Source organism: Heteronotia binoei, chromosome 4 (assembly GCF_032191835.1).
Source record: "Heteronotia binoei isolate CCM8104 ecotype False Entrance Well chromosome 4, APGP_CSIRO_Hbin_v1, whole genome shotgun sequence".
NCBI lineage: Eukaryota > Metazoa > Chordata > Lepidosauria > Squamata > Gekkonidae > Heteronotia > Heteronotia binoei.
The window spans coordinates 2,920,071-2,932,421 of record NC_083226.1 but is presented as its reverse complement, the minus strand read 5'-3'; the positions used below and the strand labels follow the sequence as shown (position 1 = coordinate 2,932,421).

General features: G+C 44.8%; 1 protein-coding gene across 1 annotated transcript in view; it reads right to left on the bottom strand.

Annotated features, from left to right (window-relative positions):
• Positions 1-12,351, bottom strand: part of KAT6B (lysine acetyltransferase 6B) — a 197,804-nt gene that overhangs the window by 18,695 nt on the left and 166,758 nt on the right. The window lies entirely within an intron of this gene.

The following is a 12,351-nucleotide window of genomic DNA, read 5'->3' as shown; positions in this document are numbered from 1 at the left end:
CAAAGTTTTATTCAGAAAGTAAGCTTCCATATGCATGTATTCTTCCTCAGACGAGGGGATGGGGTACAGTGGGCTGAAATACATGAAGTTGGTGGGTTAAGAGTGTAAACTGATACAAAGTTAGGAGCAAAAGGCAAAATAGTATAATAAATTGGAAGACCATTTGGTCTGGATAGCAATAAAAGGTAATAATTACACTATTTTGCCATTTGATCCTAACATCTGAAGAAGTATGCATGCATACAAAAATTTACGTTCTGAATAAAACTTTGTTGGTCTTAAAGATGCCACTTGATTCCTACTTTGTTCTACTGCTTCAGCCCAGCAGAGCTGCCCACTTGGATCTACACAAACATCGTGTCCATGCTTATGAATACTTTTTGTCAAGTTAGCATCTTGTTTCTCTTGTCTACTTTAATAAACACACACCTCTGACAGCACTTCTGCAGGCTGGCTAAATGCTGTCACTGTGTGACAATCAGGGAGTGGTGGAGCTCATTAGCATAACTCTTTAGCATATGCCAGCCCCCACCCCCCCGCCAAAAGCAGCTTGACAGGAGAGCCCTGGGCGAGCAAGGCCTGTTTGGGCTGGCTAGAGATCCAGCCAGCCCAAGCAGGCCTTGCTCACCTGGGGCTCTCCTCGCCCAGTCAAAAGGCCAGCAAACTGCCCAAACACGAGCAAAGGCCAGCAAACTGCCCATCTTGTTTCTCTTGTCTACTTTAATAAACAGTTTCCAAATCTAAAATTGAAGGCTGCTCTGATTCTGCAAGGAAAGGGACTTCCAAGATGCACAACAGGCCACTTTATAAACAGTGAGCCTCCCTTCGCAAGTTAATATGTTGAAGGACAAGAAGGAAAACAAGTGCTCTGCCAAAGCCTCTGTTCGGATGCAAAAAAAAGGTTACAAATGATTACAAATGCTGGTATGGCAAGGTTCTTCAGCATGATAACTTAGATTCTCTAATATCATCAGATTCTTCCACTGGAAACTCTTCCTGTATTTCCACTTGTGACATCAAGTGCACACATGTCCTGCCCACCACAACATTCGAAACAAACAAGTTAAATAAACTGGTCTGTCTTACAGCAGAAATACACTCCTCCAAAAACCACTGGGTATGCTTATTAGGGCTGTAGAGCTTTAAAAACGCCTGTAATCCGCCCTGAGCCCATTATGGGAAAGGGTGGAATACAAATTTACTAAATAAATATATAAATAAAATTATGAAGGGTGGCTTATGTACAGCCCCCTGGTAAGCATAGGGCAGAGGGGAGAATCCAACTGCAGGCTTCCCCGTTTGCAGTCTGGTCTCTCCGCCAGTGCACCACACTAGGTTTTGGCAATACAGAAGGAATATTACAGGTTGTTACTGTAGCCCCATGGCGCAGAGTGGTAAAGCTGCAGTCCTAAGTTCTGCTCATGACCTGAGTTCAATCCCGGCAGAAGCTGGGTTTAGGTAGCCAGCTCAAGGTTGACTCAGCCGTCCATCCTTCCGAGGTCGTTAAAATGAGTCCCCAGTTTGCTGGGGGGAAAGTGTAGAGGACTGGGGAAGGCAATGGCAAACCACCCCGTAAAAAAGTCTGCCATGAAAATGCCGTGATGTGACATGACCCCAGAGTCGGAAACAACTGGTGCTTGCACCTTTACCTTTTTACTGTAGGAAACAGCACCAGGTGCATGCCAACCACAGCTATACTGTATGTTCGTACTCGCCCTGGTTCTTTTTTTGAAATTTTTTTAAAAAATTATTGGTTATACATTCTTCGTACGTTATATTTTAATACATTACATCGTGATAGATTACATCCTAATTCATAATCCAATTGAAAAAGAAGAAGACAAAGAAAACCAAAGAATTATTTGAAAAACAGAGAACAAAGGTAGTTATTTCATATATTCCTTAAATTCCTTAATAAACTTATACCATCATTCCATCCATTTTAATTTGTTTACCCTCTACTGACCATTTCACCCTGGTTCTTGACTTCTTGAGACACAACAGAATTTAGGGGTATTAAGGAGCAGCTAGAAAGTACCATCAAAGGCCACTACAGCTTGGCCATGTATATACAGAGAGGAAAAGCAAGAGATCGTACGTAAAAGTAGACCACATTAAATCAATGGTTTTCAAAATGCTCTCCGAGGAGCCAAGTTTTGAAAGTGAGGAGACTTGAAAGACTGCTTGCCCTATGCTGCCGTCCTTTCCCTTCCCCGTGAAGCCTCATCGAAGTGCTGGGTGCCTTTTCCAGGGCATACGACAAGACCCAACAAACTGAGGCCACATGAACTCTGTGCACTGGACTATAGTCCAGAATCCTTTGCAAGGAACAAGGGATTCTGTGGCACACAAATGGTTCCTGAACAAAGAAAACATGCAAAAAGAACACAGAAACTGCCTCAAAACCACTCACGAGGAACTGGGGTTCCAACGGAATTTATACACTGTCTTGTGCAATTGTTTTCTGTGCAAAGATTCCTCATTAAGGAGAAAAAAACCTGTGGCCACTATAAAGGGTGCTTTAGAATGAGCTTCAGTAGGCTGCAACTCCTTTGTATTCAGCTGTAACAGCAGCAAATCACTGCTACTGCTCCGGCTTCCCCACTACGTGGCAAGTACAAATCAGCTACACGGCTCATTTTACTTACACAGCAAACATGATTTAACTGGTCGTGTGTGATTTCAAGTTACATCCATTAAATTAAAACTTACCAAAAAGATTCCCAACAATTGATCTAAGTTGCAGGCAAATAAAAAACACTGATCTTGTCTGCTCGTGTATTTATCCTGAAGCATCTGAAATGAGTACAACATGCCCGTTAAATAGATCTCCCAAAGGTCTGCGTATCCATCCTGTCGAAACTGTGGATAGCCCTAATCCTATAGGATCCCCCAAGAATCTGCACAACCCAAGTGGAGAACGGCCCTGCTGGTAAGGCACTTCTGTCTACAGCACACAATCAGTAGCACAAATTGTGTGCTCAGAGACATAACGAAGTCTGAGCCAGGAAACAAGGAAAGCCCCTTCCTTCTCAAACAGTTCAGGGCAGGGACTCCAAACTGCTGAGTCCACAAACTTTTAAAGCCGGTAATTAAGCTATTAGCCAGTCTCATAAACATTTAGCAAAGCCAGTCCTACCTTTCACTGTAGCAAAAAGCAATATGGGGTTCCTAGGAGTGTCACCTGATCTCGCAAAGGGGTTTTCATCAGACGAATGGTCCATTAAAGCTTAGTACTATCAAAACCAGGGGTCGTTTTGTAGAAAAATAGGTGGTGGAGCTTATTAGCATAACTCATTAGCGCATGTCACACACACCCCCCACCAGCCAAAAGCAACCCGATGCAAGAAAGGAGAGCCCCAGGCGAGCGAGGCCTGCTTGGTCTGGCTAGAGATCCAGCCAGCCCAAGCAGGCCTCACTCACCTGGGGCTCTCTTTGGCCACCTCCACCGCCAGTCAAAAGGCCAGCAAGTCACCTGCCACCCAAAATCACATAAGAAGTGGAGAAAGGGTGACAGGGCTTCTCCAGGGGTTAATGAGGGCTGCTGGGGGCATGGCAAAGCCCCTGGTGGCTGGCTGGCTGCCCGCTCTCCTAATCCAGGGATTGTTATGCAGCTGCACCTGCTATTCAGTGGACAAGGCAGGTGGAGAGGAAGAGGGGGAACCCTCAGAAAGGTTCAGGAGCTGTGCTCCTGTGAGCTCTTGCTGAATTCGAGGCCTGATCAAAACTGTCTGCTAGAGGACTTGAGTCTTGGATCTCTCTGGTTTCAGAGAACAGGCCAGGCCTTGCCACCTAAAAGCCTTCAACAGGGTGGGAATCGCATTCTATATTGAGGCTTCCCTAGTCACAAACCATGCATTTCTACCATAGAAGTCCAGTTCCTCTCATTTACTGCCCTTCGCTTTGTAATTAATTTTTTTTAAAGATAATTATAGATAGAATGGCAAGGAAAGACAAATTTCTGCAGCAATAATGCAAAATGGCTATTTTCCATAGTTGTTCTACATTAAGAGGCTACATTGGGGTCAGAGAGGGGATTTTGAAGGCTTATGGTTCTGCAAACAAAGAATATAAAATTGAAAAAAACCGTTTTCCCCCTGAATTTTTCTGGTTTTTTTCTGGGCCTTCATATCTCTAGTAAAACCCAACACTGTACAGCAGCGTAGCCAGAAAATGTTGGTTTGTGGAGCACTGGGAAATCCTGTGGCATGGAGAAGCGTGGAAGAGGGGGTGGGGTGGGGAAGAGAGAGCGAGAGATCCTGTCAGCAGGCAGACAAAAAAGAGATGGGTCTTTCCTTACCTGCTGGTTGCACTCATTCGCCTTGGCCGCTACAGGGGAAGGAGAGCCGACTGCCTGGTGCAATTAATTCTTGGCTACAGTTGTGGATGGGCAACAGGGCAGTGAGCGAATGGATGAGGCAGGCAGGTCTCACTGCACTCATGCGATCCAGACAGGCCTTGCAAAGACTTCCACTGACATTCTGACATCGTGCTTCATCACTTTTTGCTGAAGACCGCTTTGAGTGCAGAGTCTGCAGGACGTGTAGTCCGTGGCTCTTGGCACTCACCCAGTGACAACAGCATCCCTATACCTACCAATCAACTCTTGGTCTCCACTTAGTAAGGAGCCATGTCCCAGGAGGCACCACAAAGATGGGATGCAGGGGTCTGTGTTTGGGCAGTTTTGGTTGGGTGAGTGCCAGTTGATGGACATACAAAGAAAGCCCCTGCCATCAGAACTGCTGTTAATTTAGTAACAAAACCAAGTAGCAGATTAGTAATACTGCTCAACATCAGTAGAGAGTTTATTTTTTAAAAGGCAGTCACCTGTGCAAGCACCAGTCGTTTCTGTCTCTGGGGTGACGAAGAGAAGAAGAAGAAGAAGAAGAAGAAGAAGAAGAAGAAGAAGAAGAAGAAGAAGAAGAAGAAGAAGAAGAAGAAGAAGAAGAAGAAGAAGAAGAAGAAGAAGAAGAAGAAGAAGAAGAAGAAGAAGAAGAAGAAGAAGAAGAAGAAGAAGAAGAAGAAGAAGAAGAAGAAGAAGAAGAAGAAGAAGAAGAGGAAGAAGAAGAGGAAGAAGAAGAGGAAGAAGAAGAGGAAGAAGAAGAAGAAGATGATATTGGATTTATATCCCACCCTCCACTCCGAAGAGTCTCAGAGCGGCTCACAATCTCCTTTACCTTCCTCCCCCACAACAGACACCCTGTGAGGTGGGTGGGGCTGAAGAGGGCTCTCACAGCAACTGCCCTTTCAAGGACAACCTCTGCCAGAGCTAAGGCTGACCCAAGGCCATGCCAGCAGGTGCAAGTGGAGGAGTGGGGAATCAAACCCAGTTCTCCCAGATAAGAGTCCACACACTTAACCACTACACCAAACTGGCTCACTGACGTCGCATCATGACGTTTTCACGGCAGACTTTTTACGGGGTGGTTTGCCCTTGCCTTCCCCAGTCATCTACACTTTCCCCCCAACAAGCTGGGGACTCATTTGACCGACCTCAGAAGGATGGAAGGCTGAGTCAACCTTGAGCCAGCTACCTGAACCCAGCTTCTGCCGGAATTGAACTCAAGTCAGGAGCAGAGAGTTTCGACCGCAGTACTGCAGCTTTACCACTCTGCACCACAAGGCTCTAGAGGGTTTATAAGCAACCCTAAAAGCAGTGGCTTTCTTTTCCTGCAAGCCGAACTGGTGCAATTAATTCTTTTACTTTTACTATACCAACTCTTTCTCCCTTGATGGTTCACCTGGATAGCCAGGCGTTAAATCAACCAAGTTATCGAGTGCGTTTTAGACCAATGTTGAAAGCACAGCTGGTTCATCAGGGATTGCCTTCATGCATGATACTTCTCAGTACTCTTATCAGGGGCTGGAGGGCTGTGCTGCGTCTGGAGTTGGAGGTGATTCCCTGCACCAGAGGGGAAGCCCAAGACGACCCAACCCCCCCCCTCCCCCCGACAGAACACCGATGCCTGGATTCAGCCAGGACAAACCACACTTACCCAGGCAGGGAACCAGAGGCTGGGAAGAAGCCGGAGAAACCAGGGCAGAGGACAGTTCCAAGAAGCCTCTTTAAGCCCCTAGAAAGAGAAGCTTGTCTCCTTTTCAGACCTATCTCCCCCCAGCTGGATAGGTGGGCGGATTCCCCAGCAGTGCAAAGCAAAGTGAGAAAGCAGCAAGAGCCTCTGACCACGCCCCCCCCCCCCTAATTGGGGCCTGTATCAGGAAGAGCCGGGCCCACCGAAAGAAGGAGTAAGCAGAGTCAGGCATCCTGGCCCTGGGGTAGGCAAGAGCAAGTGTAGAGGGGGGAAAGTCCAGAGAGAAACAGCCACGGAGGTTAAGTGGCAGGAAAGGGAAGGGTACAAAAGGAAGCAAGAGGCCGGGGAGGAAGAAGAAGAGCTGGTGAGTCTTACTGTGAAGAATGATGTTTACATGCTAAATAGCAAAGTAGGTGGACAAGGACATCACTATCCAAAGTGTTTCTCTTTTAGCTGTATTGACATACTCAAATAGGGATATTGGCTGTTTATCTCATTACGTATACTAAACCCGTTAAAAGTTTTCTATTGAGCTTAGATAAAATGGGAAGGGGGGGAAAGGGGGAAAATACCAGAAAATAATAAAGTATACACATACGTATACTAAACCCATCTTCCACTATATTATAATGTATATTTCTTCTAATGAGAAGCTATATGTACGTTACATGTTAAAAGGTAATTTAGTTGGATGGGAAAAACTTCTGAGAAAGAAATGCCCTTTTTTGGCCCAGGCTTATATAATAATTGACAGACACGCTCACATTTTGACATATTACTGTTTTATTGCTTTCTCATACTCATGCTACACAGATCAAAGGTTTGCTCCATTTGTTAATTTTACTATTCTGTCATTGGATCTTAAATTTGTACCATTTTGCACTCTAAACAACTGCCTACCAGCTATATGTAGCTCTGCCCACTGAACTTGATTCCTCTCGTCTGATGAAGTGTGCTTGGAGCACACGAATAAAACTTTGTTGGTCTTAAAGGCGCACTTGACTCCTACTTTGTTCCCAACACTGTTTGCCACAATGGCAGAAGGTCGCATCACTCAACAGGTGGTCGTGGGTTGTGACAGCTGCCTTGATAAACAAACTGACCACTGGAAATTCTATGACTTATTGGAAGTAGAACCCGCTGAAGAACACATCTGGATCTTAATATGATTGGTGACTGCACACTGATTACATAGTGAAAAAGGTTGTTTCAGGAAACACATATTACAGAATTTTTCTTGGTGTCTGCAGTACTTCATCTACTGGATCTTACAAAAAAACGAAGAAGCCCTGAGATCACTGTAAGTCAGAAATGTAATATACCCTGACACTTCAAGGACAATCATTATGTCACTGCATAATGTAACACTTTGTAACACAGATGACATTCACGGATATTACATGTCAGAATACCCCCTTTGCCCTTCCAAAATTAATGCTTCCTCAGATTTTCATATAATCTTTAAGGTGAAAGTTGTCATAGCTGAAAGGCACATGCCACACCAAGTGGAAAAACAACATTTCAAGTGCGTGTGTGGGGTGGGGGGTGGGGGATGAAGTCAGTTTCCGAAAACCTCCCCTTCCTTCTACACCCACCTACCAAATGTTGGCGCTACTGAACTGTAACAACACTGTGTAGACATAATGTGGGTATCAAAGGAAGAAAGTTTTGGAATCCTACTGCATCATGTAAAGTTTTCAAACCACTGAAAATGCTTCCTCAAGGATGATATTTCTGGTTTTCTAAAACAGACACCTCAGAGATGTATCTCCTGAATGTCTGTTTCGTGCCCAAGTTATTTTTCACAGCTTGGCTAGCTGCACATGTGCACATGTGGCTCAGGGACGGTGGCTCAGTGGTAGAGCATCTGCTTGGTAAGCAGAAGGTCCCAGGTTCAATCCCCGGCATCTCCAAAAAAGGGTCCAGGCAAAACGGTGTGAAAAACCTCAGCTTGAGACCCTGGAGAGCCACTGCCAGTCTGAGAAGACAATACTGACTTTGATGGACCAAGGGTCTGATTCAGTATAAGGCAGCTTCATATGTTCATTTCCTTTTGGAGTTCAGGCCGTTCCCAACAGAACCGCTATATTGACAGAAGCTATTCAGTCAAATGAAGAAGTCACTCCACTAGAGTGAGGAATCCTTCAGACTGTGGGAGGGCCATTCGCACAGGGACTGCCCAGGATCCCCTGGAACTCAACACAAGGAAACATCAGCTTCTAGCCATCATCGGGATTCTACTACATCACCACTGTAACATGAACCTAAATGGGAATGGGAGTTCCCCACAAATCTTCTCATTCAAATAGGGTTGCCTGCTCAGAAAGTTTCTTTTGTATCCTTGGTTGCCATTTCCCCTTGCGAGGCATGACATCTGAAGAGCAAAACGCTAAGCAAAGTACATCTGAAGAGCTGCAGGCCCAAGAGAAAGGATGTTTCACCCTCATACAGCAGCAGTGCGGAACGGCAAAGTTCCTGTGCAGATTCTTGCTGGGGTCTCAGCTGCCACTCCCATGCTGAATGGGAAAGATGGGAGGGGGAAGCGGAAATGTCACGTACCCACCAAACCTCATTTCCTTGATATTCTGTTTCCTTCATAATTGTGTGTGTGTGTGTGTGTTGCAACAGCATCAGAGGAAGTGCTTGTCTTTCAGCGAGAATTAATTCCCTTTTGGGGTTCAAAACAGCTTTAAGCATACTAGATGGGGATGGGAATTCAGGTTCCAGAGCATGTGCACATAAAGCCACACCTAATCTCCAACATATAATGTGGTCTAAGGGTTCGAGCATGAGTTTTCCCACCTGCACGTCCCCTTCCCTCTTTATATGGAAGTGGAACCATCTTCCAGAGATGATACGAGCCCTGCGGGACCTGAACCAATTCCGCAGGGCTTGCAAAACATTTCTTTTCCAGCTTGCCTTTGAAATAGAACCCGGCTAAACTGACGTGTAGTTACCTAGCCATCTTGTGGACATCATAACTTATAGTATTTATAGCACCTATTTTATCTATTTTATTTAATTATTTATGTAACTGATTATATTTAAATTGTTGTGTATATTGTTTTATTTGAATCATGGAATGCCATGTCTGTAAGCCGCCCTGAGCCCGCCTTTGGCGGGGGAGGGCGGGATATAAAAATAATTTTTTTATTATTATTATTATTATTATTTTAGGCTTCCAGAAGGAAATTAACCACTCATTGCTTCTCAAGGCCGTTTAGGTTTGTCCCTTCCTTTTAAAAAGACAACAGCAACCTAATCTCTTTAAAAAGACAACAGCAATTGCTGCCTGCCTAGAGCATGCCAAAACCCACGGTCTTGTCTGTGGGTGGCCTAGTTCTGCTGCTGCTGCACTGGCAGGCACTCAGCTGTCAAGTTTGCTGTTAGGAGGAATGATTTCTTTGGCTTCACCCAGTTCATTGTGATTGATACTGGAATGAGGTGATATTTATTTTGTATTCAAACATCACAATAGCTCGCTATAATGGAGGCAGAATTTCAGATTATTTCCTTACAATTACTACCTCATTTATCTCCCTACACGCCTCGCATGTTCTGTGGCATAAAGCGCCAGAAGCAGACGCATTAATGCAATCGTATCGCACACAACGGGCACAGCGCCCATCAAACAGCACAGGAAGTATTATGAAAATGATGCCAACCAGAGATATAAGGCTGGATCCTATGCAGTGCCAGCTGAGGCCAGAGAAAGAGTATGCCAACCACCCATGGCAGCAACTGCCTCTGAGCCTTAATAACGTCACTAGCTGCTGGGACCACGGAGGAACAACTGTAAGGAAAATCACCAAAATCCTCTCTGTGCAAACACAATAGCCAAAGTATAGCTATTTCAAAAATTTACTAACAGGTCCAAACAGCAATGAATTCCAATAATATACATGATATACAGGAAATCATGCAGGGAAAAAATCCACAACACGCGCCACTCCTACTGTACTTTCTGTGACCAGCATCCAAATATGATACTATTTGTTTATGAAAGTCCGATGATTGGAGAACTGGTCCAAAATCGTTTCAGGCCAAACAGCCCTTCTTCCAAGGACCGTCTTCTCAAATAATAAATGCAGCAGGTAAGTAGTGCAGAAATTAAATTGCTACTCGTCATTATGTACCATTTCTCCTGCCTTGCTGTATTCTATTCATAATTCATATGGAACGTTTCTGCAAATTACCTTCATGTCAGTTTCTGAAAACATTCTCTTTAGAAATACCATCATATTTGGACGCTGGTCACAGAAAGTACAGTAGGAGTGGCACGTGTTGTGGATGGATTTTTTTCCTGCATGATTTCTTGTATATTGTACATCATGTATATTATTGGAATTCATTACTGTTTGGATCTGTTAGTAAATATTTGAAATAGTTATGCTTTGAATATTGTGTTTGCACGGAGAGGAGTTTGATGATTTCTCTGAGCCTTAGCAAGGCAATGCCAGGGGGTAGGTAAAGTCTCTGAAGTAAAAACATGCAACTATCTTGAAGGGAAAGCGGGAGCACTGTTCCAGTGTTGGCACAAGAGCCCCTCTTGACGGAACTGACTTGCCAGAAGGAAGGAAGTTAAGAGAACGCAGGAACGGAAGAACTGCAGAACGAGCTTTGGTACTGAAGAACAGCTCCTGAACTGGATTTGTGCATCAAGGCACCCTGCTCCTTATTTTTAAGTGTATACAGAATAAGAAACGCGTTTGTGGGGATGGAGTATGGAACTATACCTGGAGTACACATTTGCATGGCCTAAGATATATCTTTTTTAAAAACTAGGCTTTTAAAATTTGTAATATGAGAACTTCCATTTAAAGAACAAGAAAAAAAGAAAGAAAGAAGGGTAACGAATGCATCTATAAATTGGCAACAGTTCAGTCTCCATCAGCCTGGCCCAACCAGCTCTTCCCAAGATTCAATCTGGTCCAGGGTGGAGCTTTTAAAGTCCCCCATCAGTTGCATGAAGCATTTATCCCTGGGGGAGATTTTGCACCATGAAATGAAAACCGCTAATGCCCAGTAGTTGCCTTGAGAGGTGCCAGGCCGCCTCCCTTGGCTTCCACAACCAAGAGCTGTCTTTATACCCTGATTCAGCAACATCTTCTTCCAACTGATCACATGTCCAGGACTGTGAAGAGTAACATATGGGCCTCAATTTGGTAGCCAATTAATGTACGTAGCTAGAAAATGAGCTATTAGGCCGACATATGTGGAGCCACAATGAGAGCATTGCCATGTTGCTTTTCTTTGCCTCATTATACAGCTTAATGACACGCACAGAAACGCCACAGTGGTCAGTTGCACCACTGAAGCTGCAAGTCCACTAAATGGGAAATGGAAGCAACAATGTGAGGTTGTTGAGATGTAGAAAGGTCTCATTTGGAATACTGTGTGCAATTCTGGTCACCGCACCACAAAAAGGATATTATAGCATTGGAGAAAGTCCAGAAAAGGGCAACTAGAAGGATTCAAGGGTTGGAACACTTTCCCTATGAAGAAAGATTGAAACGCTTGGGACTCTTTAGCTTGGAGAAATGTCGCCTGCGGGGTGACATGATAGAGGTTTACAAGATAATGCGTGGGATGGAGAAAGTAGAGAAAGAAGTACTTTTCTCCCTTTCTCACAATACGAGAACTCGTGGGCATTCGATGAAATTGCTGAGCAGTCGGGTTAGAACGGATAAAAGGAAGTACTTCTTCACCCAAAGGGTGATTATCATGTGGAATTCACTGCCACAGGAGGTGGTGGCGGCTACAAGCATAGCCAGCTTCAAGGGGGGATTGGATAAATATATGGAACAGAGGTCCATCAGCGCCTATTAGCCACAGCATTTTATTGAAACTGTCTGGGGCAGTGATGCTCTGTATTCTTGGTGCTTGGGTGGGGGGGGGGGCAAAGTGGAAGGACTTCTAGACCCACTTGTAAACCTCCTGATGGCACTTGGTTGTTGTTGTTTTTTTTGTGGCCACTGTGTGACACAGTGTTGGACTGGATGGGCCACTGGCCCGATCCATCATGGCTTCTCTTATGTTCTTCTATTTAGGGCAGTGATGCTCTGTATTCTTGGTGCTTGGAGGGGGGCAAAGTGGAAGGGCTTCTAGACCCACTTGATGGCACTTGGTTTTTTGTTTTTTGCCACTGTTTGACACAGAGTGTTGGACTGGATGGGCCATTGGCCTGATCCCACAGGGCTTCACTTATGTTCTTATGTGACACAGAGTGTTGGACTGGAGGGGCCATTGGCCTGATCCTACACGGCTTCTCTTATGTTCTTATGTGACACAAAGTGTTGGACTGGATGGGCCATTGGCC